The 25644-nt window shown below is 35.9% G+C and overlaps 1 protein-coding gene and 1 non-coding gene across 2 annotated transcripts in view; one reads left to right on the top strand and one right to left on the bottom strand.

Annotated features, from left to right (window-relative positions):
• TLL1 (tolloid like 1) overlaps positions 1-25644 on the top strand; it is a 333372-nt gene that overhangs the window by 70380 nt on the left and 237348 nt on the right. The window lies entirely within an intron of this gene.
• Positions 22855-22961, bottom strand: LOC114046628. Its single transcript, XR_003569532.1, has one exon. It is a non-coding gene; the product is annotated as a U6 spliceosomal RNA (small nuclear RNA).

Genomic DNA, 25644 nt, shown 5'->3' on the forward strand with positions numbered 1-25644 from the left:
TGTATATTAATGATGATAATAATCATCAAGAATTAAAGAGTGGAAAAAAGATATGTTATAACTCAGACCTAAACAGGAACCCCCTCTATAAAACTGACAGGAAATGGTCAACCAGTATATACTTGCAGACCTGTAGTGAAGAAGAACTTGGGGCCTCTTGAAGAAGTCACATAGCTAATCAATTGCTAGGTCTGGTTTTCTACTTCCATATTATCCAGAGGAGTGCTGGTAAATGTATAACAATAGACGTTCTGACCAAAAAGAATATCTTTCATGTCCTTCCCCTTCTTTCCATTCATAGGACTACCACCCTAAAATATTATATACAGGAGCTTTCTGGTTAATTCCTGTCCTTTTCCCTTGTTATCTCCCATTTCTTTTCTCAAGATTGCCCTCCCTTCTCTCCCCTCCACCAAAAAAAAAAAAATTTGAAATCAAAATCTGTGTTTGTGGCCCATTATTGATTTACAACCTCCAATGGGTCAAGATACCAAAACCAAAAAATAAAACTCTCCCCCTGATTTACAGTGTCTTTAGAAATACTAACTGCATAGCTAATTACAGTATGTGGAGAGGCTATGGTATAAGAGTCAGAAGTCCTTGGTCCTTAGAGTGAATCCTGACTCTGCCTTTGTGACCTTTGGCAAGTAACTAACCTCTCTGAGGCTCAATTTACTCATCAAATGAGAGTAATAGTTGAACTCTGCTCTTTACAGGGTTTTCCTGAAGATTAATGTACATTGTTAGAACTGTCTGGCCCAAACACAAATGTAATTTGTGCTGTCCTGAATTTAAAATTTTGTATTTCTCTTTATAGTAAAGACTAGAGGCAGTAATCTCTTAATCCTTGCAGTTATTTAAAGAGGCTTAGGAATTGAGTGTCAACTAGCTACATTTCAAAAGCTTTAAATCAGCTATACTCCTTTGTCTCTCTGAAAATGTTTCCTGATACTGGGTGGATTTCATTTTAGATAATTTGCATTTTCATGTGAAGCATGAGCATTGCTATAAGTTGTAAAATAAACTTATTATTTTAAGTATCTTTAATTTTCTCTGTGTGGGTACTTTTCATCACTGGTATGAGCAATATCACTCAACCGTGCTAACAAAGCTCATTTGTATTATGCAAAAGTTATTTGAAAGTCTATTCTGATGCTTACTGCTTGCATAAAGGTGGCCCTGGCATTTCGAAAGATATGCCAACTAAGTGTGAGAAATGGCAGTTCCTTCCAGGCTGGAAAGAAATTGGATAAGTTGTCAGTGGATCTGTGATCCTAGAATTAGCCTAGGTAAAAATTCAAAGAGACTTAAAGATCAGGTTGGTTTCAGATTGTCTCCAGGTGGTCTTTTTGGTTATAGCAATCAGGCAGCTAGTCCGTAAGCCCTTATCCCTGTGGTAAGTGCTAGGGATAAGAAAGGCAAATAACAATCCTTGTTCTCAAGGAGCTCACAGTCCAATGGAGCACCTTTCAAAAGACCAAGTAGAGAGTTAGAGAAGTTTTGGTCTGGTCTAGTGGAGGATATAGCTACATTTTGCATCATTTAAGTAAATGTTGACATGGCTTCATTCATTCATGTGGATTAAGACATCTTTGCCACTTGGAATTGTTACTTTGTGCTTTTACCAAGCCCTGTCTAGTTGCATATTATGAATGTAGTAAAATATTATTGTGCCGTAAGAAATAATGAAAGAGATGATTTCAGAGAATCTTGAGAAGCATGAACGGTTGAAGAGCAGAATGGCATTGTGTAAGAAAAACAACTTTGAAATACTTAAGAACCCTAATCAAAATGTTGGCTAACCATGTATCCAGAGGACCCACCTCCTGACAAAAAAAATAATCTACTTGAGATTCATGAAGAGGTTTTGAGAGTGTTGAGACCCCACGAATGCCAAGGCAGTGTTGCTTGTAATGAATCCACACACTCAAGCCTTCTCTTAATCAAGTGGCAAAAAGTTTATTGTAATGCTTTAGCAAAAGTGGGCAAGGGTCCTTATGGGAATCTGCAAGAGACTGAGGATGGTGCTGGGATTTATATGGAAAAGAGGCATGGGAAAGAAATACCAGGGATGCTCATTAGGTAATCTATGGGTCCAGGTGTCTTTGGGATCTAAGGATGGGAAGTGTAGGGGAGTATACTAGATATTGAAGGAGTTGTCAGAGGCATGGGCATTGGGAATCTGGTGCCAGGAGAGTCTGCAACAAGAGCAATTTTTTTTCACAGGACAGGAACCGACTGAGAAATTGGGAGGCTTCCAGAGACATGATCTTAGGGCCAGGGCCCAAGAACCCCATCATTCAGAAAGACTTACATTTTTAGATATGGCTACTGTATTTATTTTAATTGATTAAGTTTATTTGTTACAATTTTTTTTCTTTCTCTGTTTATAATTGGGGTATTTGATTGAGTATAGGAGGCTTGGCAATAGTGATACCAAAAAAAGAAATTAGGCCATTGAAACATTTTTTTTTAAATGTATAGAAAAGAAGAGACAGTTTTGAAAGTATTATATAGTTTTAAAAAATGATATGAAGTGGAGACCTATGGTTTCGTATGTAATCCTCATTTTGTATTCTTCTGAGTATGTGGGAATTTTTTTGGTATTTTCAGTTCCAAATTAAAAAGAAATAAAAACAAGAAACCTGGAGCAAGTCCCTTAACTTTTGTTGGTCTTGGTTCCCTCATCTATAATATAATGCTTTCTCAGGACACTGACTTCAGTTTCTTCCTTCTCCAGTCTATACCCAATAGTTAGCAATTTCAACTCTACAAATGCTTGTCTCTCAAATACTGTGTTCTGTTGCCACTTATCTCTTGCCAAATCTCAGCCTTGTATTACTCCAAGCATTTGCCTTCTTTACTCCTACTTACAACACCCCTTTTCTACCAACTAGAGAATACCACATAACCATATTATCTGAGTACATTACAGATTCATGTTATATAAACTCAACTGGTCCATCACTTTAGCAAGGCAGTACTTTTATTCCTGCCTAAATGATTCTCTATCTCATTCCTCACAGAAGCTATTTCAAATATTTTCCTCCAGGTTATCTGGCCAACAGGATGGCAGACTAGCCATTTTTTCGAGTCCTCTCTAACTCTTAAAAAAAAAAAAGAGGAATTATGTGTTAAAGGCAGGGCTGTTACAGCTAAATCCATAGAACAAGAAAAGCAGTCCAACAAAATAACAATTGTATAGATTAACAGTGAGGAATACTATTCCTTAATGCGTTCATGTCGCACACCCCAGTCTCCATCAACTTTCATGCTCTTGGAGGGTGAAGTAACTGACCTAAGAGTGTGTATTTAGAACAGACACAGGTATTTCCCTCTTACTTTAGAGACTGTTCATTCTTATTCCTCTTGAATGTCTAGTTATATTTCTCTAGCTAGTTCTGTTCTGCTTGGGAACAGGGACTGAATTCAGTGAAAAGTAACTTCCCAATGTATGTGGAGATCAAGACAGTGTTATGATCCATACCAGAGGAAAGAGGAAAGAGAGAGACAGTGAACAACAGGGGAATATGAGAAAAACAGGTTTAAATCCACAAATGATATCAAGAAGATTCAAATTCAAGTTTTTTTTTGGTTTGTTTTGTTTGTTGTTGTTTTTTTTTTTGCTACAGAACAAGCAGATAATTCACCATAGAAGACCTTCAAGTCTATTATATGCAGTACTGTTGAAGTAATTTTTCTTAAGCAGAGATCTAACCATATGGTTTTCCTACTTAGTCAACCCTTTTACCTGACTATTTCTTCTAGAATAAAATACAAAGCCTTCCATTTAGCTTTTAATGTCCTATACAACCTGATGTCAAACTGTCTTTCCTGTATCATTCTGTGTTACTCTGTTTTCTACATTATCTGATCCAGCCTTCTGTGTTCTTCCTATGAGACACTCCATTTTCTCTCCGTTTGAACTTTATACCAACTTTGTCCCATGCCTACAATACATTCCTTTCTCACTTCCTCCTCACAGACCCTCTTTGCCTTTAAGCCACAACTTAAGCACCATCTTTTCCATAAAACCTTTCCTTATTCCTCTACTGCTAATACTCTCCCTCTCAAACTGCTTACTCTATATTTGTATTTGTCACCTTTATATATTTCTTTATATATTGTTATCCCACGGCAGCACATTTTTTATAACTGAAGCTCCTTGTAAGTAGGGATTGTTTCATCCTCTATACTTCTGTCCCCATTGCCTAGCACAAAATTGGTGCTTAATAAGTATTTGTTGATCAATTACTTGATTCTAGATTTTGAATCTATGAAGCTATTTCATTTCTCCTTAGAAGATAGTGTTCGTAGCTTGATGTAGAGGGAAAAGTATTTCATTAGGAATCAGTGAACCTGATTTGGAAACCCAAACTTGCTGCTTACTTAATAAAAAATAAATAAGTCATAATAAAATAATAATAATAAGTCATAATAAAAAATAAAAAATAAGTCATAAATCATTTAACTTCTTTGTATCCAAATTCAATCATCTATCCAGTTAGTGGAGGATGATCTCTGTGGCCCTACCTTTTAGGTAGGCCTCCAATTCAAATTCGAAATTCTTCTACTTTCTTACCTCCTAAGTATTCTGCAGTCCTTAGGAATCTTTTTTATCCTTTTCCACTCAAATTACTTACCAATAATCTCTTTTTAAATTTAATGAAACTATATTTTCATGATAACTTTGTCATTATGTCACAAACATCTCCTAATACATACTCCTTCCCATTTTTGAATCCTCCCTAGTACCAAAGAAAAACAGTTAAGGTCATACTACCAATACAGTCACCATAACTAACACAGTGAATGTGGTATTCTGTCTTTCTAATCCTCTTTTTGGAAAGAAAGGTTGTTCATTATCTATTCTCTAGGATCAAGTTATTATGGTGATTAAGAGCTTGTCTTCATTTTAATATTATTTCCTTGACCATGATTGTAATCATTGTGTAGGCAGCTAGATGGTTCAATGGATAGAGCATTGGGCCTGGAGTCAGGAATACTTAAGTTCAAATCCCTTCTTAGACCCTATGTGACCCTGAGTAAGTCACTTAACTTCTGTTTGCCTTAATCCACTGGAGAAGGAAATGACAAACCACTATAGTATTTTTGCCAAGAAAACCCCATTGACAGTATGGTCCATGGGCTCATGAAGAGTCTGACATGACTGAATGACTGAACAACACATTCATTGTGTATATTCTTCTGGCATTATTTTCTGTATTCTGTATCAGTTCATTCAAATATTCCTTTATTTCTCTGAATTCTTAATATTTGTTATTTCTTTTAAAAATTTTTATGAATTCATAACCGTTCAATCAATATTTATTTATTTATTTTTTATGTTTAAGTTCAGAACAAAAAAATTTTAATTTTTTAGAAGAAAAAACATTGGATTGGGAATAAAGACACCTGGGTTCTAACCTTGGCATTGCCGTTAAGTGGCAGTGACACTTTGAGCAAGTCACTTAACCCCTCTAGCCCATAAATTGCCTCATCTGTGAGACATGGTTTATCTAAAATTATTCCCTCCAGAATTGTCAGTTATTTCTGAATTGCCAAACCTAATGGCTTTTTCTCAGTTCTCATCCTCCTCAACCTCTCTGCCACCTTTGACATTATCAGTCACCCTCTTCTCCAAAATATTCTCTTCTCTATAGGATTTTAGGACATTGTTCTCTCTAGTTCTTCTGCCTGTCTGACTGATCCATCACAGTCTCTTTTGCTATATTTTAGTACAGGTTGTTTCCAATAACTAACTGTAGGTGCTCTCTTTTCTTCTCCCTCTATGCTATCTTTTGTTTTTTAAGATTCATCAATTTATTTAATTTTAGTTTTCAACATTCACTTCCCCAAGATTTTGAGTTCCAAATTTTCTCTCCATCTTGTCCCTCCCCAAACCCCAATTCAGCATGCATTCTGAATACCCTTTCCCCTAATCTGCCCTCTCCTGTCTCTCAACCCCCCTTCTCTTATCCCCTTCCTCTTCTATTTTCCTGTAGGATAGGATAGATTTCTATACCGCATTCCCTGTATATCTTATTTTCCAGTTGCATGTGAAAACAATTTTTTTTAAACATTTGTTTTTTAAAACTTTGGGTTCCAAATTTTCTCCCTTCCTCCTTCCCCACCCATACTCATTGAGAAGGCAAGCAACTTGATACAGGTTATACTTGTGTAGTCATGCAAAACACTTCCATAGTAGTCATGCTGTGGAAAACTAACTATATTTCCCTTCATCCTATCCTGCCCCGTGTATTCTATTTTCTCTTTTGACCCTGTCCCTCCTCAGAAGTGTTTGCTTCTGATTACCCCCAATCTGCCCTCCCTTCTATCATCCCCCTCCCCACCTCCCTTACCACTTCCCCCCTATTTTCCTGTAGGGTAAGATAGCTTTCCATACCCAATTGAGTGTGTATGTTATTCCCTCCTTAAGCCAAATCGGATGAGAATAAGATTCACTCATTCCCTCTCACCGTCCCCCGGTTCCTGTCCACTGTAAGAGCCTTTTCTTTTCTGTTTTTTTGTGAGATAATTTACCCTGTTCTACCTTTCCCTTTCTCCTTCTCCCAGTATAATGCTCTTTCACCCCTTAATTTTATTCTCCAGATATCACCCATTCATCTTCAACTCACCCTGTGCCCTCTATCAATCTATCTATACATATAATTTTTTTCCCTCCAATTACCCTAATACTGACAGAGGTCTCATGAGTTACAAATAGCATCTTTCCATATAGGAACGTGAACAGTTCAACCTTAATAAGTCCCTTATGATTTCTCTTTCCTGTTTACCTCTTTATGCTTCTCTTGAATCTTCTATTTGAAAGTTGAATTTTCTATTCAGCTCTGATCTTTTCATCAAGAATGCTTGAAAGTCCTCTATTTCACTGAATGACCATTTTCCCCCCCTGAAGGATTATACTCAATTTTGCTGGGTAGGTGATTCTTGTTTTTAATCCTAGCTCCTTTGCCCTCCAGAATATTATATTCCAAGCCCTGTGGTCCCTTAATATAGAAGCTGCTAAATCTTGTGTTATCCTGATTGTATTTCCACAATACTTGAATTGTTTCTTTCTGGCTGCTTGCAATATTTTCTCCTTGACCTAGGAACTCTGGAATTTGGCTATAATGTTCTTGGGAGTTTTCCTTTGGGGATCTCTTTTAGGAGATGATCAGCGGATTCTTTTAATTTCTATTTTGCCCTCTGGTTCTAAAATATCAGGGCAGTTTTCCTTGATCATTTCTTGAAAGATGATGTCTAGGCTCTTTGTTTGATCATGGCTTTCAGATAGTCTAATAATTTTTAAATTCTCTCTCCTGATCTATTTTCCAGGTCAGTTGTTTTTCCACTGAGATATTTTACATTGTTTTCTATTTTTTCATTCTTTTGGTTTTGCTTTACAATGTCTTGATTTCTTATAAAGTCACTAGTTTCTAATTGCTCCATTCTAATTTTTACAGAAATATTTTCTTCGGTGAGCTTTTGGACTTCCTTTTCCATTTGGCCAAGTCTGCTTTTGAAGGCATTCTTCTCCTCATTAGCTTTTTGGACCTCTTTTGCCATTTGGGTTAGGCTATTTTTTAAGGTGTTCTTTTCTTCAGTATTTTTTTGGGTCTTCTTTAGCAAGCTGTTGACTAGTTTTTCATGATTTTCTTGTATCACTCTCATTTCTCTTCCCACTTTTTCCTCTACTTCTCTTACTTGCTTCTCAAAGTCCTTTTTGAGCTCTTTCATGGCCTGTGACTGATTCATATTTTTCTTGGAGGCTTTCGATGTAGGAGTTTTGACTTCTTTGTCTTCTTCTGGTTGTATATTTTGATCTTTGTTTCCAAAGAAAGATTCTGTCGTCTGACTTTTTTTTGTGCAGTTTGCTTATGCTGCCAGCCAATTACTTGAATTTTAAGCTCTTTGTTAAGGTAGAGTTCTGCTTTCAGTGTGGAGAATGTACTGTCCCAAGCATTGGGGGTTTTGTGCAGCTGTTTTCAAAGATACTTCCAGGGACCTGTAAGTTTTCAGTTCTTCCAAGGAGGTATGATGAAGGGTGAGGTGTTTACTCCTTTCCTGGCCTGTGCTCTGGGCTATGAGTGACCACAAGCACTCTTTTCTGCCTTGGAACTGTGAAGAGGATTCCCTCTCCTCCACCACCACAAGCTCCACCACACCAGCACTCCTCCTTACCCCAGGATTGCCACCTCCAGCTGTGACCCAGATCCAAGCACAGGCAAAGCAAGAGAATCTTGCTTCAGCACCAGCAGAGAGATCCCTGCAATCCTCTTCTGATCAGCCACTCAGTTCCCCCTCAGCCTGTGGGCCAGAAACTGCAGAAGCAGCTGCTGCCTCTGGGACTGAGCTTCTCTCTCACTGTGGTCACAAACTTTTCCTACTGACCTTCTAAGTTGTCTTTGGCGTTTGTGGGTTGAGAAGTCTGGAAACCGCCACAGCTGCCCGTGATTCAGTCCTTTGAGTCCTGTTCCAGGTTTGCTGAGGCCTGGTCTTTCCCTGCATGCCCAAGCTGAACTGTGTTTTTCTCCCAGCCTGGTGCAATAGACCTTCCTTATCAACCATCCAGGTTGTCTTGGGATGGAAATTTGTTTCACTCTGTCTTTTTGTGGGTTCTGCTGCTTTAACATTTGTTTAGAACCATTTTTTACAGATATTTGGAGGGGTTTGGGGGAGAGCTCAAGCAAGTCACTGCTTTTACTCCGCTATCTTGACTCTGCCCCCCATTTGTTATTTCTTTGTTTTTATTTATTTATTTTTGGCCAGGCAACTGGGGTAAGTGACTTGCCGAGGGTCACACAGCTAGTAAGTGTCAAGTGTTTGGTCTGAGACCACATTTGAACTCAGGTCCTCCTGACTCCAGGGCCGGTTTTATATCCACTGCACTATCTAGCTGCCCCTCTATTTGTTATTTCTTAAGGCACAATAATATTCTATTTCATCCATACATAGTCTATGGGTGCCCATTTTGTTTTTAATTTTTTCCTACTATAAAATAGATCTACTATGAATACTTTTTTTTGGTACATGGAATTTTTTTTTCTGTCTTTGACCTTCTTGGTATAAAGGTCTAGTCATATTATCAAATTATCTCTTAAATCAACAAATGACTTTATTCTAAATTATCTTCTCTGTTCTTTGGGTAGTGTTTGTCACAGTAACAATTTTCTCTTTTTTGAAACTCTTCCTTTCTCTTTATCCCATGATTCTACCAACCTATACAGCCCATAACACTCCATTTTTATGGTTCTTCTCTTACCATACTTCTTCTGATTTGTTTTCCTCCCCACTATAGATTAAGATTATGTCTTCAGACTTTCTTTTCTCCAATATTCTCATCTGCTTTCTGTGCTTTGATTTTACTTCTGTGTGGGTGAATTATAAATCTTGGTTTCCAGGGCCATTCCCTCTTATTAAACTGATCTTCAAATTTTCGTTTTATATCAAATAGCCATACATATCTCCCTGGATGCCACACGAACACCTTCATCTCACTTGTCTAAAACTGAAATTGCCACGCCATCTTCTTACCAATCCTTTTCTTCCTCATTCCTCATCAGTGGGCCTACCATTGCTCTAGGAACCTAGGTTCAAAACCTTGGAATAATTTTTGATTATTCCTTTAGTATATGTCTTGAATCTACCCTTTCTTCCTGTTTCCCAGTGCTGCCATCTCAGTTCTAGTCCTTAGATTAATATATCCATAAAAGATGCATCATATAGACTTTTGCAATTACAAATAACAAAAACACATAATAAAGTTCTTAGATAATATGGGGTACCAGTTTCAAGTCCATTAAGAAGGGGAGTTGTTGGGTTAGGGAGGGGTTAGAGATTTGTCGAAGTCAAGTGTTCAAAACTTTTGGAAGATTGAGAGGTTTGTGTAAAGAGGAGTGTTTTGTTGTCGTTTAGTTGTTTCAGTCACGTCTGACTCTTTGTGACCTTATTTGGGATTTTCTTGGCAAGGATACAGGAGTGGTTTGCCATTTCCTTCTTTAGCGTGTTTTATAAATGAGGAAACTGAGGCAAACAAGATTAAGTGACTTGCCCAGGGTTACCAAGCTAGTAAGTGTCTGAGGCTGGATTTGAACTCATGAAGATGAGTGTTCCTGACTCCAGGCCTGATGCTCTGTGCACATTGTGCCACCTAGCTGTCCTTAAGAGGAGCTTGTTATCTCTCAAAAGTGTTACACTGATTTAGAAGCTATTAAATGCTATTTAGATAACCTTTTAGAATGTTAATTTTTTTCTTATTTTAAAGATAAGCAAAGCATTTAAAAAATCATGAGTGAATCTATTCAACCCAATGGTCAAGAAAAGAAGAAAAGGAAAAAAAACATTTTTGTTTTGAAAATTGTTATTCATATGGCAACAGAGAGGGACACAGCTTTAAGATTAAAGAAAATGGCAAATGAATAATGAATTGATTTTGTCAAAGGGGAGATAGTGTTGTCCTTATTAAAAAAAAAGTTTAAGTAAACAGAAGCTCTCATTAGCGTATAAATGCTCAAGCTAGAATTTGATCCAAGCAAAATAATGTGAAATGTTAGTGCTGCCAGGTATTCCTGTCTCTGTTATTGTTAGGAAAGACATGATGTGGATATTTGGCTGTTTGCTTATCTGATATCCATCTCTCCTATTAAAGAGCAGAACACACATGGCCAACCTTTTGTTATCTAATTTCCCCGGCTGAAGTACAGTGTTGGACTTTGCCAGACTTGCTTACATTTCACAAGTGTTCACCGTTGACTTGGTTATCTCTTCCTGGTGGTCTGTATCCTGCCACTTAGCTGGAAGTGTCACATACTTGCTCATTCATGGCTCCTAAAATTAGTTGTTCTTATTCATCTTGTATACAGAAGGAAAAAAAAATGAGCACAATAAAATTTTAGCATCACATAGAAAAATAATTTAGATTGGAGAGCAAGAATATTGTGAAGTATTATCTTTTTATCAAATGTCATGTCAATTGAAAAATTTACAACCATTATTTTCTGAGAATTTATGTTTGAAGGATGATCAAGATGCAGAGAGATATAGTGGGGCTAGGTTTCCTTATTAAAACTTCAGTTTACTATATTTTCTTCCTCTAAACATAGATGAAAAGTACAGCTTTCTGCTTGTAGGAAGAATGCATTCTCAATTTATATTTGGTTAAGGAATGCTTTAAATGAAATAGAGAAGATTTGAAGTTCTAAAATGAGAAAGGAGGAAGCTAAAGACAAGAGATTGTTATGATGGCAATTTAAGAGAATTTTATTAACAGTGAAAAAAGTACTAGTTGAAAAATTCATTGTCTCTGGCAGCAGATGATCTCTCTTTTGGCATTACACTTACAAATGTCCAGGTTTATGAATCTAGTAACCAAAATGACAATATACCTAATGTTTTTCTTGTTACAATTACTTTGGTCAAGAAATTGAAGTTTTTTTGGGAGAGGACACAATTTTCTTTTTCATTTCCTTCAAAATTTTCAGTGATTATATTTTGATTTGGCAAGAGAACTCATAAAAATGATTTCTTCTCAAGGACTTCCTTCTCACTTCCCCAGTCTCTCTAGTAAATAAGTAATGTGGTTAAGGATGTGCTTTTTTTTTTTTAGGTAACATTAAATGTCTTGTGGCATTAATGTGATATCTCTACTTTCTCAGAAACCTAAGCACCTTGGTCTTTTATTTCTCCTATTGTTTCTCAGAGTTCAGTTGCCTCCCTGAACAGCAAACAGCTGTAGTGCCAGAAAGTGCTTTAGTTGGGTTACAGGTTCCCATTAGGCAAATAGCTAGGAGAGTTGATTTTCATTCTGTATCTAAACACACCAAGAAACATGATTTGTTGATACACTTGGTCATTGCCTTTTAATAATCATTATTAGCTCCTACATGGGAAGATGATACTTGTAACCCTTGAAAACTATATTTTTATTACAATATTTAGATGGAGTATACATAGAGAGAGAGTGTGGGTATAAGTTGACTTTGACCTGATGATAAATCTAATTAAGAGGTGAAAAGGGATTGTACTGGGAGAAGAAGAAAGGAGGAAGCAGAAAAGAGTAAATTTCATCACATGAAGATGCACAAAGACCTTTTTTTTTTTGGTGAAGCAATCAGGGTTAAGTGACTTGCCCAGGGCACACAGCTAGTATGTGTCAAGTGTTTGGTCTGAGGCTGGATTTGATCTCAGGTCCTCTTGACTTCAGGGCTGGTGCTCTATCCACTACGCCACCTAGCTGCCCCCCACAAAGATCTATTACAGTAGAGGGAAAAAAGGGAGGGAGATTGGCATTGTTTGACCTTAACTCTCATCAAATTTGGCTCAGAGGGAATAACATAGTCATGTATAGAAATAGAAAGTAAGAGGGGAAAGAAAAGGGAGGGGCTGATAGAAAGGATGGCAGATTAAGGGAAGTGGTGGTCAGAAGCAAAACTTTAATGAGTCAGAAAACGGAAAAAGGAGGGAGAAAAGCATAAATGTGGCGGGGGGGGGAATTGGATGGAGAGAAAGGCACAGTTAGTAATCATAATTGTGAATGCGAAAGAGATGAACTCATCTATAAAATGGAAGTGGATAGCAGAATGGATTAAAAAACAAAATCCTACAATATGTTGTTTACAAGAAACACATTTGAAGCACAGGGATACAAACAAAATAAAGGTAAAAGCCTGGAGCAAACTTTATTACGCTTGAGCTGAGGTAAAAAAGCAGGTGTAGCAATCCTGACCTCGGACAAAGCAAAAGCAAAAATAGATGGAATCAAAAGAGATAAGAAAGGAAACTACATTCTGCTAAAGGTACCATAGACAATGAAGTAATATCATTACTAAACATATACGCACTGAGTCGTAGAGCATCCACATTCTTAGAGGAGAAGTTCAGTGAGTTACAGGAAGAAATAAACAGCAAAACTATAATAGTGGGAGACTTCAAACTCCCCCTCTCTGAACTAGATAAATCTAACCACGAAATAAACAAGAAAGAAGTTTAAGGAGGTGAAAAGAATTTTAGAAAAGTTAGCCATAGAAGACCTCTGGAGAAAAATGAATGGGGACAGAAAGGAATGTACCTTTTTTCTTAGTGGTACATGGCACCTAGACAAAAACTGACAATGTATTAGGGCATAAAAACCTCACAATCCAAAGAAGAAAGACATAAATATTAAATGCATCCTTTTCAGATCATGATGCAACAAAAATTTGATGTAATAAAGGGCCATGGAAAGATAGGCTAAAATTAATTGGAAACTAAATAATCTAATCCTAAAGAATGAGTGTGTCAAACAAGAAATCATAGAAACAATCAATAACTTCATTAAGAGAATGACAATAATGAGATAACATACCAAAACTTATGAGATGCAGTGAAAGAGTTTCTTAGGGGAAATTTTATATCTCTCAATGCTTACATGAATAAAATAGAGAAAGAGGAGATCGATGAATTGGACATGCAACTAAAAAAGCTAGAAAATGACCAAATTAAAAATCCCTAATTAAATGCCAAATTAGAAATTCTGAAAATTGTTTTCCACTTCTGGGAGCCAAGATGGCAGAGTAAGAAGTAAGCCGCTCTCACCCTCACTTTTTGACCTCTGAAAGCCTAGAAAATACTGACCCAGGAAAAACCCTGGAATAGATGAGCTAGCAGAAAGACATGGTACAGCAGTCTTGTAGCCCAGGAAGCTCGGGGGATTAATGGGAAAGGTCCCTCTCACTCTGGGGAAGAGGAAGCAGTACAGGATGGGAGGTGTCCCTGAAAGTCAGAGGCAAGCACCACCTCAGCATACCAGGGGGAGATACTGAGACCCAGCATGGTGAAGCAGGCAAGCGCCAACACCAGGACCCAGGAGTGCCTCAGTACAGGCAAAGGAACTGGGAGACACAAGCTTGGAAAACCACCACATGTATTGGCATTCTCCAGCAGCCAAAACACCCAGTGCCTCAGCACAACTCTGGGAAGCACAAATATAGTACTGATACTTAAACCAGGAAGGACTAAAACAGAGAAAGAAAATGATAAACCAATTTCCCTAATAAATATTGATGCATAAAATTTAAATAAAATATTAGCAAAAAGATTATTGCAACTTATCATGAGAATAATACACTATGACCAGGTAGAATTTATACCAGGAATGCAGGGCTGGTTCAATATTAGGAAAGTGTAATTGACCACATCAACAACAAAACTAAGAAATCATATGATTATCTCAATAGATGCAGAAAAAAGCTTTTGGCAAACTACAGGCCCCATTCCTATTAAAAACACTAAAGAGCATAGGAATAAATGGAGTCTTCCTTAAAATGATAAGTAGCATCTATCAAAAAACCATCAGAAAGCATTATATATAATGGGGATAAGCTAGAAGCATTTCCAGTAAGATCAGTGGTGAAACAAGGATGTCCATTATCACCACTGTTATTCAATATTGTACTAGAAATGTTAGTTTTAGCAATAAGAAAAGAAAAAGAAATTGAAGGAATTAGAATAGGCAAAGAAGAAACAAAGCTATCACTGTTTGCATATGATATGATGATATACTTAGAGAATCCTAGTAAAAAAAAACTACTTGAAATAACAAACAACTTTAGCAAAGTTGCAGGATATATAATAAACCCACATAAATCATCAGCATTTCTGTATATTACTAACAAAGCTCAACAGCAAGAGATAGAAAGAGAAATTCCACTTAAAGTGACCGTAGACATTATTAAATATTTGGGATTCTATCTGCCAAAACAAACCCAGGAACTATGTGAACGCAGTTACAAAACACTTTTCACACCAATAAAGTCAGAACTAAATAATTGGAAAAAATATCAGTTGTCCATGGGTAGGCCAAGCTAGTATAATAAAAATGGCAATTATGCCTAAATTCATTTACTTATTCAGTGCTATTCCAGTCAAGCTACCAAAAATTAATTTATAGTTAGAAAAAATAATAACAGAATTCGTCTTGAAGAACAAAAAGTTCGGAATATCAAGGAAATTAATGAGAAGAAATGTAAGGGAAGGTAGCCTAGCCATAGGAGATCTTAAGTTGTATTATAAAGCAGCAAGCATCAAAACTACTTGGTACTGACTAAAAAATAGAGTGGTGGATCAGTGGAATAGGTTAGGTACACAAGACACAGTAGGTAATAACTATAGTTATCTCCTCTTTGATAAATCCAAAGACTCCAGCTTCTGGGATGAGAACTCACTATATAACAAAAACTGCTGGGCAAAGTAGAAAAGAGTATGGCAGAAACTAAGGTAGACCAACATCTTACACCACATGCCAAAATAAATTCAAAATGGGTACATGATTTAGATATAAAGACTGATATTATATGCAAACTGGGAGAGAAGGAATAGTTTATGGTCAGACTTTGGAGAATGGAAAAAAATTATGACTAAACAAGAGATAGAGAACATTATGAAATGCAAAATGGATAATTTTGATTACATTAAATTGAAAAATTTTTGCACAGAGAAAGTCAATGCAACCAAGATTAGAAGGGAAGCAGAAAGCTGGGAAACAATTTTACAGCCTTTGTCTCTGATAAAGACCTCATTTCTAAAATATATAGAGAACTGAGTCAAAATTATAAGAATACCTGTTATTCCCCAATTGATAAATGGTCAAAGAATATGAACAGGCAGTTTTCAGATGAAGACATTAAAGCTATCTGTAGTCATATTAAAAAAAATGCTCAAAATCAGTATTGATTAGAGAAATGCAGATCAAAACAATTCTGAGGTACTACCTCACACCTATCAGATTGGCCAACATGACAAAATAGGAGAATGATAAATGTTGGATAAGATGTGGGAAAATTGTAACACTAATGCATTGTTGCTGGAGTTGTGAACTTAACCAACCATTCTGGAGACCAATTTGGAACTATGTCTAAAATTCTATAAAAATGTGCATACCTTTTGACCCAGCAATACAATACCACTTTTAAAAGAAAAACTAAAACTCAATTAATTAATAAAAATAATCATGATTGGCATAAGCAAAAAAGGATTTTGTCTTATGTACCAACATCTGTTTTTGAGGATGATGAAGATAATAAATTTTAGGAAGTTTTTCTAAGCTAAATCGTCATATAACTTAGTACTTAGTGCTGTCAGTGCAAAACCATGTATTAGAGGCAGACACCAAAAAACACATTTGAAAATGTGCTTTAGGACTAATAAATAAGTGGCCTAAATTTTGTAGATTCTTCAGAAACCTCATGTCTTTCAGGCATGAAACTTACTTCAAGTAGAGAGATGGAAGGTATTGGGTATAACAAGCTTGGGAATAACATTATAAAAAGTGCTGTTTACTTATATATGAATATGTATATGTATATGTATATGTGTATATATGTATGTGTGTGTATGTGTGTGTGTGTGTGTGTGTTTTGTTCAGACCTCTAATTTCATCAGTGTTGCGAACCTGGTTTAGAATCTCTTTTCATGGATGTGGATTGATATCTCATCAGTTAGTTTATGGTAGTAGTAGTAATAATAATAATTAATAATAGCTAATGTTTATGTAATGCTTACTGTGTGCCTGGCACTATGGCAAGCTCTTTTCAGTTATTATCTCATTTGAGTCTTTCAGTTACCAAGAGATGTAGGTACTATTATTGTCCCCATTTCATACATGAGGAAACTGAGGCAAATAGAATTTGAGTTGCCCAATAGGACTTGAACCAAGCATTTTCTGTCTCAAGTTTGCCCTTCTTTCCACTATGATTTAAGTTTATGATGTATATACCATATTTTTAACTATGTCCTTTAGATATTAGCAAACATGAAATGCCTAGTTACTTTTGAGGGAATCATCTCAGTATCAGTCTGTCATGTGTAATCAGATGAACAACTTGTTAGGATTAACCTTGGTTTAGAAGATCAATCTTTCTTTTTTTTATTCTCAGCATTTCGCACAGTGCCTAGCACATAGTAGGTGCCTAATAAATATTTGTTGATTGATAGATTAGAAGAAAAGATAAAAATGAAAATAAACTATGGCATGCAATGGTAACAGCCCCATACTGACTTATTCTAACTAGTATTTAGAATAAATTCAACAAACATTTATTAAGTGCCACTATGAGTAAGTCCATGTTTTGTGGTGTAGTGCTTCAGAGCTCAAGAGTTGGAATCAAGAAGACTTAAATGCAAATCTTGGTGTATAAACACTAGTTGTATGACCCTAGACAAGTCACTTAGCCTCTGTCCTTCAGTTTCTTTATTTGTAAAACTGGGATAATAATAATACCTACCTACCTTCTAGGGTTATTTTGAGGATCAACTGAGACAACATCTGTACTGTGTTTTGCAAAGTTTAAAGTGTTATATAAATGCTATTATTAATGTCATTACTATTACTATTACTATTGGGGATATGAGAAAACAAATAGTTTTTTTTTCCCTCAAGGAGATTACATTTTATTTTGATATTGAAAAAGGTGTAAAAAAGATAAAGGAAATGATATTTGTTGTTGTTCAGTCATGTCTAACTCTTTATGATGCCATGGACCATTAGCATACCAGGCTTTCTATCCTACACTATCTCTTGAAGTCTGCCCATGCCTATGTGCATTGTTTCCACGACACTGTCCATCTATCTAATCCTCTGCCATCCCCTTTAGCCTTCAGTCTTTCCCAACATCAGGGTTTTTTTCCAATGAGTCCTATCTTCTCATTATGTGGCCCAAGTATTTAAGCTTCACCTTTAGTATTTGACTTTCCAGTGAATAACCTTTGACCTCCTTACTGACCAAGAAAATCTCAAAAATCTTCTCCATTAAGCCTAGAACAATAATTACTTTCTTCTTTAGATTGTTGTACAAAATTCATTTTGATTCAGCTGAACTACAAAAAATAAAACCTCATCAGTTTAGCTGGTCACTCATTTGCATGCATTCAATATGTGAATATAAATAAATAAAATTATATAGACATATATATGTACACACATATATGCATATACAAATATGTATTCTCTCCTTCAACAAAGCGCCTTCCATACATATGAAAGTTTTGGAAGATTAATGTGGGATAACTTTTTTAAAAAAACCATCTGATTGTCAGTATGAAAGAAGGCACAAAAAATAGGTGTCCAGTACAGAATATAAATTAGAAAAGAATTCCCTATAAATGATGAGGTCATCCAAGTGTTTTGCTTTTTACAATTGATGTTGTGCTGACTGAATGAAGCTTAAGATTGTAGAGCCTCCTTAACTAAATATAAAACCAGTCAAACCTGACTCTTCATTGAGTTGAGGTGTGGCTTGCCACTACCTTGCCCAGATACCTCCAGTCCAGGTTCACTTCAGCCACAGCAAGGATTTTTCTGTTAATCCTTCTAGCCTGCTGAGCTAAAAGACCGCTGCACCCTGTCGTTCTGCTGGCTCCATTGTTCCAGGATTTTTCCTAGGGTGATATTTTCTGGGTTTCAAGGTCTGTAAGGGAGGGTGAGAGTGACTTAATGCTTGCTTTGCCATCTTGCCTCCCAGAAGTGCTGGAGAAGATTTTTGAGATTTTCTTGGTCAGCATGGAGGTCAAAGGTTATTTACTGGGAAGTCAATTACTGAATATAAAACCTGACTCTTCATAGAGGAGTAATCAAGTGATGGAAATTTCTGTCATCCAGACTACAATTTGCATTATTAATCCATTAGCATGTATTATCCAAATCAACAATCAGGTGGTCTCAGAATTGCATAGGAGAAAGAAAGAGGTTTGGATTAATTTTGGGAAATTGGTAATTTTCAATAATCTGAAGCTGTTTCTGATTGTGGCGTGGGACAAAACACAAATATCTGTCTTTTTAACAATATATTTCCAGTAATGCCATGTAGCTGTACATCATGGAACATCACAAGCTCCAAAAACAAATCAAATTTGCTGGCAAACCAAAGGACAATGAAGAGACATGCAGTGGTCCTGTTGACTGTAGCAGATTTGCTATGATGACACATAAAAGAGATGCATAAAAATATAACATAGAAAATGTTTAGAAAAGGAGATGAGTTGATTATTTAGTGAGAGCAAGGATCACGTGAAGAACCATGTTATTTTCAAAAACCTAGAGGAAAATCTTTAGCCCATTCTTTTACTCCTTTATGGAGAATGAATGGGAAATGTGAATGAGGGTTATAGAGGATTAGAGCAAATTATTGGGATGCAACTTGTACTTTGATAAGTCAATTGAGATATTAAAGTATTTGGTAAAAAATTGACATATAAATTTTATGCCAGAAATTGTTAAATAAACTATGAATCAGAGTTTCCTAACTTTTCTTAATTCACTATTGTTTCTAATACTCTTCTTTGGCCAAATAAATCCCATTGGAAAAAAATGAGGTTGCACATATGTTACTAATATCATTTTTTAAAGCCATGGTAAAGCATAGTAAAAAAAAAAAAAAGTACAGATCTGTTAAAGTGGACTCAAAGTAGTGTTTGCTTTCCAACTTTCTGTGTTTTAATGGGATTTTAAGATAAAAATGTATTTCTTTTTACAAAGTAAATAAACTCTTTTATTGGTAAATTTTACTTTTTTTATAAGCCATACCATGCACTGGCATAAATCCCAATGACATCTTAACCTTGTGACCTGCTTAAAGCCATGGAAAGATATTTTAGAGCAGGAGTTCTTTGCCATTTTTTTTTTTTTGTATGTCATGAACAACTTTGGTAGTCTGGTGAAGCCTTTGGACCCCTTCTCAGAAAAAAATCTTTTTCAATATATTAAACAAAATAGAGGATTACAAAGGAAACTTCTTATTTTGGAGTAAAGAAACATTTTTTCCCATCCATGTTCATAGATACTTAACCCTTAATGATTAATAAAAGGAATGTTTCTCTTGTTGTCAAGCTTTGTTTTGTTTTTTTGTTAGGCAGTGGGGTTAAGTGACTTGCCCAGGGTTACGCAACTAGTAAGTGTCAAATGTCTGAGGCTGGGTTTGAACTCAGGTCCTCCTGACTTCAAGTCCAGAGCTCTATCCACTGTGCCACCTAGCTGCCCCTCTTATTGGCAAGTTTAAGAAATGATTTTTGTTTTTTAAAATGGGAGGAATTGGCAAATGAGCCAATTTAGAAACAGGGTATGATACTAGAAAGAACAGTAGACAAGACATCAGAAAGATTAACTTTAATTAGGTCTTCATTGACCTTGGACATTTTCCTTACGATTATGGGTATTAATTTGATTATCTATAAAAGGAAAAGTTTGAATTACATAATTTCTAGAATCACTTCCACCTGTAATGTAACAAACCAGGATTTCAGTTCTGGCTCCATTTAAGTAGCTGTGAGGCAATTAACTTTGCTAAATTTCACATTTTTATTGGTTTAAGGGAAAGGGTACTATGTACATTGCCTAGCTTACTTTGTTGTGAGGATCAAATGAAAAAACAGCTATAAGATGCTTTGTAAATCTAATGCATTTTGCATTTGAATGCATAATAAAGAAGTTATTCTTATAATTTCTGTGGGTCCCTGAGACGCTTTCCAAGGTCTGAGAGATCAAAACTCTTTTGTCAATAATACTAAGATGTTATCTGCCTATTAAAATATCCCTCCATATTACAATTACATATCTGTGTAAAGCTAGATTTTCTTTATGTACCTTAAAGAATTTAGAAGCACATGTGAAAATCTGTCTATTAATCCAGACATTAAGGAGATTTGCAAAAGAAGAAAAAAAAACAATGTCAAACTTTTCTGTTATTTTTGTTATGGAAAATAGTTATTTCTGTAAAACATTAACAAAATGTTTTAATAAACATATCTTATGGATTATGGATTATGAAACAGAGGACAAATGATAGAGAACAGAAACAGATACCTCCAGGTTTATTTCTTGGAGCTAGGATAAAAGAGGGAAGAGGAAGGGAGTCCTTCCCTTCTCGTCAGTTCAGTTCATGGTGTCCACACCATGGATTCACTGAGATCTTCACCATCTGGATGAAGTAGGAAACAGTATCAGAAAACGAAAGCTCTGGTCTATTTCTTCTTTTTCTTAACTTTTATTTTTGTTTTCAGTTCCAGATTCTCTTCCATCTTCTACTCCTTCCTTTACCCATTTCACTATGCATCAGCTAATATAAGTCTTTCCAGATTTTTCTGTTTTCTTACAGTACAGTAGTGTCCCATCACATTCTTCTACTTGTTCGGCTGTTCCCCAGTTGATGGGCATCCCCTCAATTTCCAAAAAAGAGAGATGCTATCAATATCTTTGTTCATGTAGGTCCTTTTCCTTTTTGTTTAATTTCCTTGGTATGTAGACATAGTAGAGGTTTTGCTGGATGAAAGAGCGTAGAGAGTTTTATAGTTCTTTAGGCATAATTCCAAATTGTTCTTCAAAATGGTTAGATTAGTTCACAGCTCTGTGAATAATGCATTAGTGTTCCTATTTTCCCCCATTCCTTCTGCATTTGTCATTTTCTTTTTCTGCCAACTTAGCCAATCTGATGAATGTAAGAGTTAAAACAACTTCAGAGTTGTTTTAATTTGCATTTCTCTTATTATTAGTGATTTAGAACAATTTTTCCATGTGATTATTGATAGCTTTGATTTCCTTCTCTGAAAATGGCCTATTGATATCCTTTACCATTTATCAATTGAAGAATGGCATTTATTTATTTATTTTTCAAATTTGGCTCAGTTCCATATATATTTGAGGAACGAGGCATTTATCAGAAAAAACTTGCTGTAATATTCTCCCCCAATTTCCTGCTTTGCTTATAATTTTGGTCACATTGTTTTTTTTTTCTGAAAAAAATAAAAACCCAACTTTTTAATTTTATATAATCGAAGTTATCTACACCCTCCCACGCCAGTGAACCTCTCTATCCCTTGCTTGGTCATGAATTCTTCCCCATCCATGAATCTGACATAATTTTTCCATGCTCTTCTATTTCGCTTATGTCTCCTTTTGTTGTTCATCTTTCGTTCCTTAAGGGGATCGATGTCATCAAAAGATCAAAAGAGTGATGTTTTGACTTGAGTTTGAGTGAGGCAGAGCTGTGCAAAGTTATCAGCCTCACACTCTCTTCCAGAGTCATTGAAATCCAGTGACAAAACACAGGTCAAGATGATAGGGGATGACTCAGGATACAGTGAGTGACCTTGGCCTTTCTAAGTTAAGGTCTTTACCTTAATGTCCATATTGTGTACCCATTTCAAACTTTTCTTAGTATATGATGTGAGATGATGGTCTATACCTCATTTCTGCCAGACTATTTATCAGTTTTTCCAGCAGTATTTGTCAAATAGTGAGTTCTTTCCCCTGGGATCTTTCAGTTTATCAAACACTAGGCTACTGTGCTCATCGGTTCCTGTTTATTGGATATTTATATTTTCCATTGATCAACCACTCTATTCTTTATCCAGTATCAAATTCTTTTGATGATTATTGCTTTGTAAAATAGTTTCAAGTCTGGTCCTGCTAGGCCCTCTTCCTTCGCTTTTTTTCCCCATTGATTCCCTTGATAGTCATGGCCTTTTTTCTACCAGATGAAATTGTTGTTATTTTTTGTAGCAGTATAATGCAATTCTTTGGTATTTTAATTAGTACGGCTCTAAGTAAATTAAATTACACAATGTTGTCATTTTTATTTTATTGTCTTGGCCTACCTATTGAGCAACTAATATTCTCCAATTATTTAAATCTCTTTGTGTGGGAAGTTGTCAAGTATTTTATACTGTCTGCAGTAATTTTAAATAGATTTCCTATTTCTTTCTGTTCTTGTTAAATTTTATTGTTGATTTGTAGAAATGCTGACAATTTGAATTTGCTAAAGGTGCTGTTTCAACTAGTTTTTTTAGTTGAATCTGTAGGTTTCTGTGAGTATACTCTCGTATCATCAAAATATGAAACTCTTCACAAATCTGCATGTCATCTTTGCATAGGAGTCTTGCTAATCTTCTCTGTATTGTTCTAATATTAATATATGTGATGTTGAAGTAAGTTCTGCTCTGTTTCTTTAGAAAAATTGACACGCAACAAAATTCTCTCTAAGAGGCAATATGATCTTTTGTAACAAACATTGGATTTGGAGTCAAGGTTATAGATTTGGTGCCCAACACTTAGTGTCTGCATGACCCTGGCCAAATAATTTATCTTCTCTCACCTTAATTTCTTCATTGATAAATGGAAATAATAATATTTATATTCTCTCTTGTACTATAGTACTAGTCTAGTGAGCAAAGTGCTTTATAAATATTAACATTTTATAAATGTATTATTAAATGTTATTACAATAGTGTTAGTGGAGAGGAAGTGATAGAGGAGTAGGTCATCTACAGAGACATTTTTACTAATCAAAAATGACTCACATTGGTTCCAGACACCTTTTCTCCTTCATTTGTTAAGAAAAATTCAAATTAAAAAGGCATAAATAATAGAGCACCGGCCCTGAAATCAGGAGGACCTGAGTTCAAATCTGGCCTCAGACACATAAGACTACTCTGTGATTCTGGGCAAGTCACTTAACCCCAGTTGCTGTGCCAAAAAAAAAAAAAGTCATAAACAAATTCTCATTTTTCCCTATTAAGAATAACACCAGCATGGAATAATGCTACCAGAATAAAAGCTGAATGAAAGAAGTTTCATGAGGATTGCATTTTTTTTTTTTGTGAATTCATTTAACTGAAGGTTGCAGGCCACTTTTCTTGGAAATTCTGAAATAGACTTCACTCCCAGGGCCATTCCGAGGAGTGTTCCCTAGCTCCAAGTCACTCAGAGAGGTTCCTTAGTTAATGTTTTTATATACACACACATTTTTTTTTAGAGTTTGCTTTGCTTAGAGCTAATTTATTTTTTAATCTACCTTCCTTTCTTATTCACCCTTTTTCCTTCTCCCCTTTCCCTCCTGTTTCCCTGTAGAGTGAAACGTTTTTCCTACTACACTCAACATTCTTTGACAAGTTCAGATTGAGAAGGAGATCCAAGTAGCAGTCACTCCTCTAACCTTTTCCTTCTTGTATAGATTTCTACTTCTATACCCCAAATAGATGAACTAATCTTCCTCATCTTTCCTTTCCCCTGTCTTCCATTCTTCTTTTAAGATCATGAGAACATAACAAAACAACTTGAAGGCCCTCGAATTAGAACTTTTCTATGATTCCTTATGATGATAGGGTTCTGATTGGAAACCAGTATCATCTTCCCGTAATAGGATGTAAATAATTTATCCTTTTTTAGTCCCTTGTGATTGTTGGCTTATGTTTCCCTTTTGACATTTCTCTTGAGTTCTTTCTGCATTTTGAAGTTTGATCTATTGAGTTCTGTTATTTTCATCAGGAACTCTTAGAAGCCCTCTATTTCCTTAAGGGTCAATTCCCTCCTCTTGTTCCATGGAATTGTGTTTAGTTTTGTTGGGTAAGCTATTCTTGCTTATTAGCCTAAATCATCTGTCTTCTGGAATATTACATTCAAAACTCTGCTTCTTTAAAGTGGTGGCTGCTAAATCATGTGCAATACTGACTGTGGCTCCTTGATACTTGAATTTTTTTTCTGATTGTTAATAGCATTTTTTTTTTCTTTGACTACTATCTTTTTGGTATCTATCAACGGTCTGTCCTGGGCTCTCTTCTCTTCTCCCTCTGCACTGTCTTGCTTGGTGAGCTCATCAGCTCCTGTATGTTTAATTATCATTTCTGTTTAAATGATTCCTAGATCTTTGTATTCAGCCATAGTTTCTTTCTCTCTCCTGAACTCCAGCCTGTCACCACCAAGCCACTTGGACATTACAAACTTCTTCTAGGCAGCTCAAACTCAACATGTCTGAAACAGAACTCACTCTGTTTCCTCCCAAACTCTCCACTCTCCAGATTTACAACCTGGATGCCATCCTCATCTCCTTACTTTTACTCCAGATATCCAATCTGTTGTCAAATTTTGTTATTCTCAACAAATCTTCACAGCATTTCTTGTGTGTATGTCCTTCTTTACATTCAAGCTCCTCTCTATTCCTTATTGTCTCTTGCCTTGACTTTCGCATTAGTTTTCTTTCTGATTAGTCTCCCTAACTTGAGTATCTACTCTCTCCAAAATGTCTTCCACACATCTGCCAAAGTAATTTTCCTAAAGTACAGGTCTGAGTATTTCAGCTCTCTACTCAAAAATTTCCATCAACTTCCTCTCACTTCATTGATTAAATATACTCTCCTCCCTCTTTTGTGACTTTTACAGTCCTTCACAAAATGAATCCTTCATGCCTTTCCAATCTTCTTCCACTTTATTTTCCTCCATCTACTCTATGCTCCAGTAACAGTGTTCTTGCTGTTCCGCACAAATTGATGCTCCATCTTCTAACTCCATCACTTTTCACTGACTGTCCCCTCTACTTTGAATGCCCTGTTTCCTCTTTTCTGCCTTCTGGTTTCCCTATTCTCCTTCCAGATAAGATCCTACATTCTGCCTTATCTACTCCCCCTCTTGTGAATGTCTTTTTTCCAAGATTACCTTTTACTTAGTCTGTATATATCTCATGCACATAGTTTTTTTTTGCTAGTTATTTCCCCCATTAGAATATTAGCTTCTTGAGGTCAGGGAGAAATCTTTTGGGTTTCTTTGTATCACCAGAGGTTAGCACAATGCCTGGTACATAATAAGAGCTTGATTGATGCATGATGACTGACAAAAAAAAATCC

This window comes from Vombatus ursinus, unplaced genomic scaffold, assembly GCF_900497805.2.
Source record: "Vombatus ursinus unplaced genomic scaffold, bare-nosed wombat genome assembly UNPS02014784.1, whole genome shotgun sequence".
NCBI classification, from domain to species: Eukaryota; Metazoa; Chordata; class Mammalia; order Diprotodontia; family Vombatidae; genus Vombatus; species Vombatus ursinus.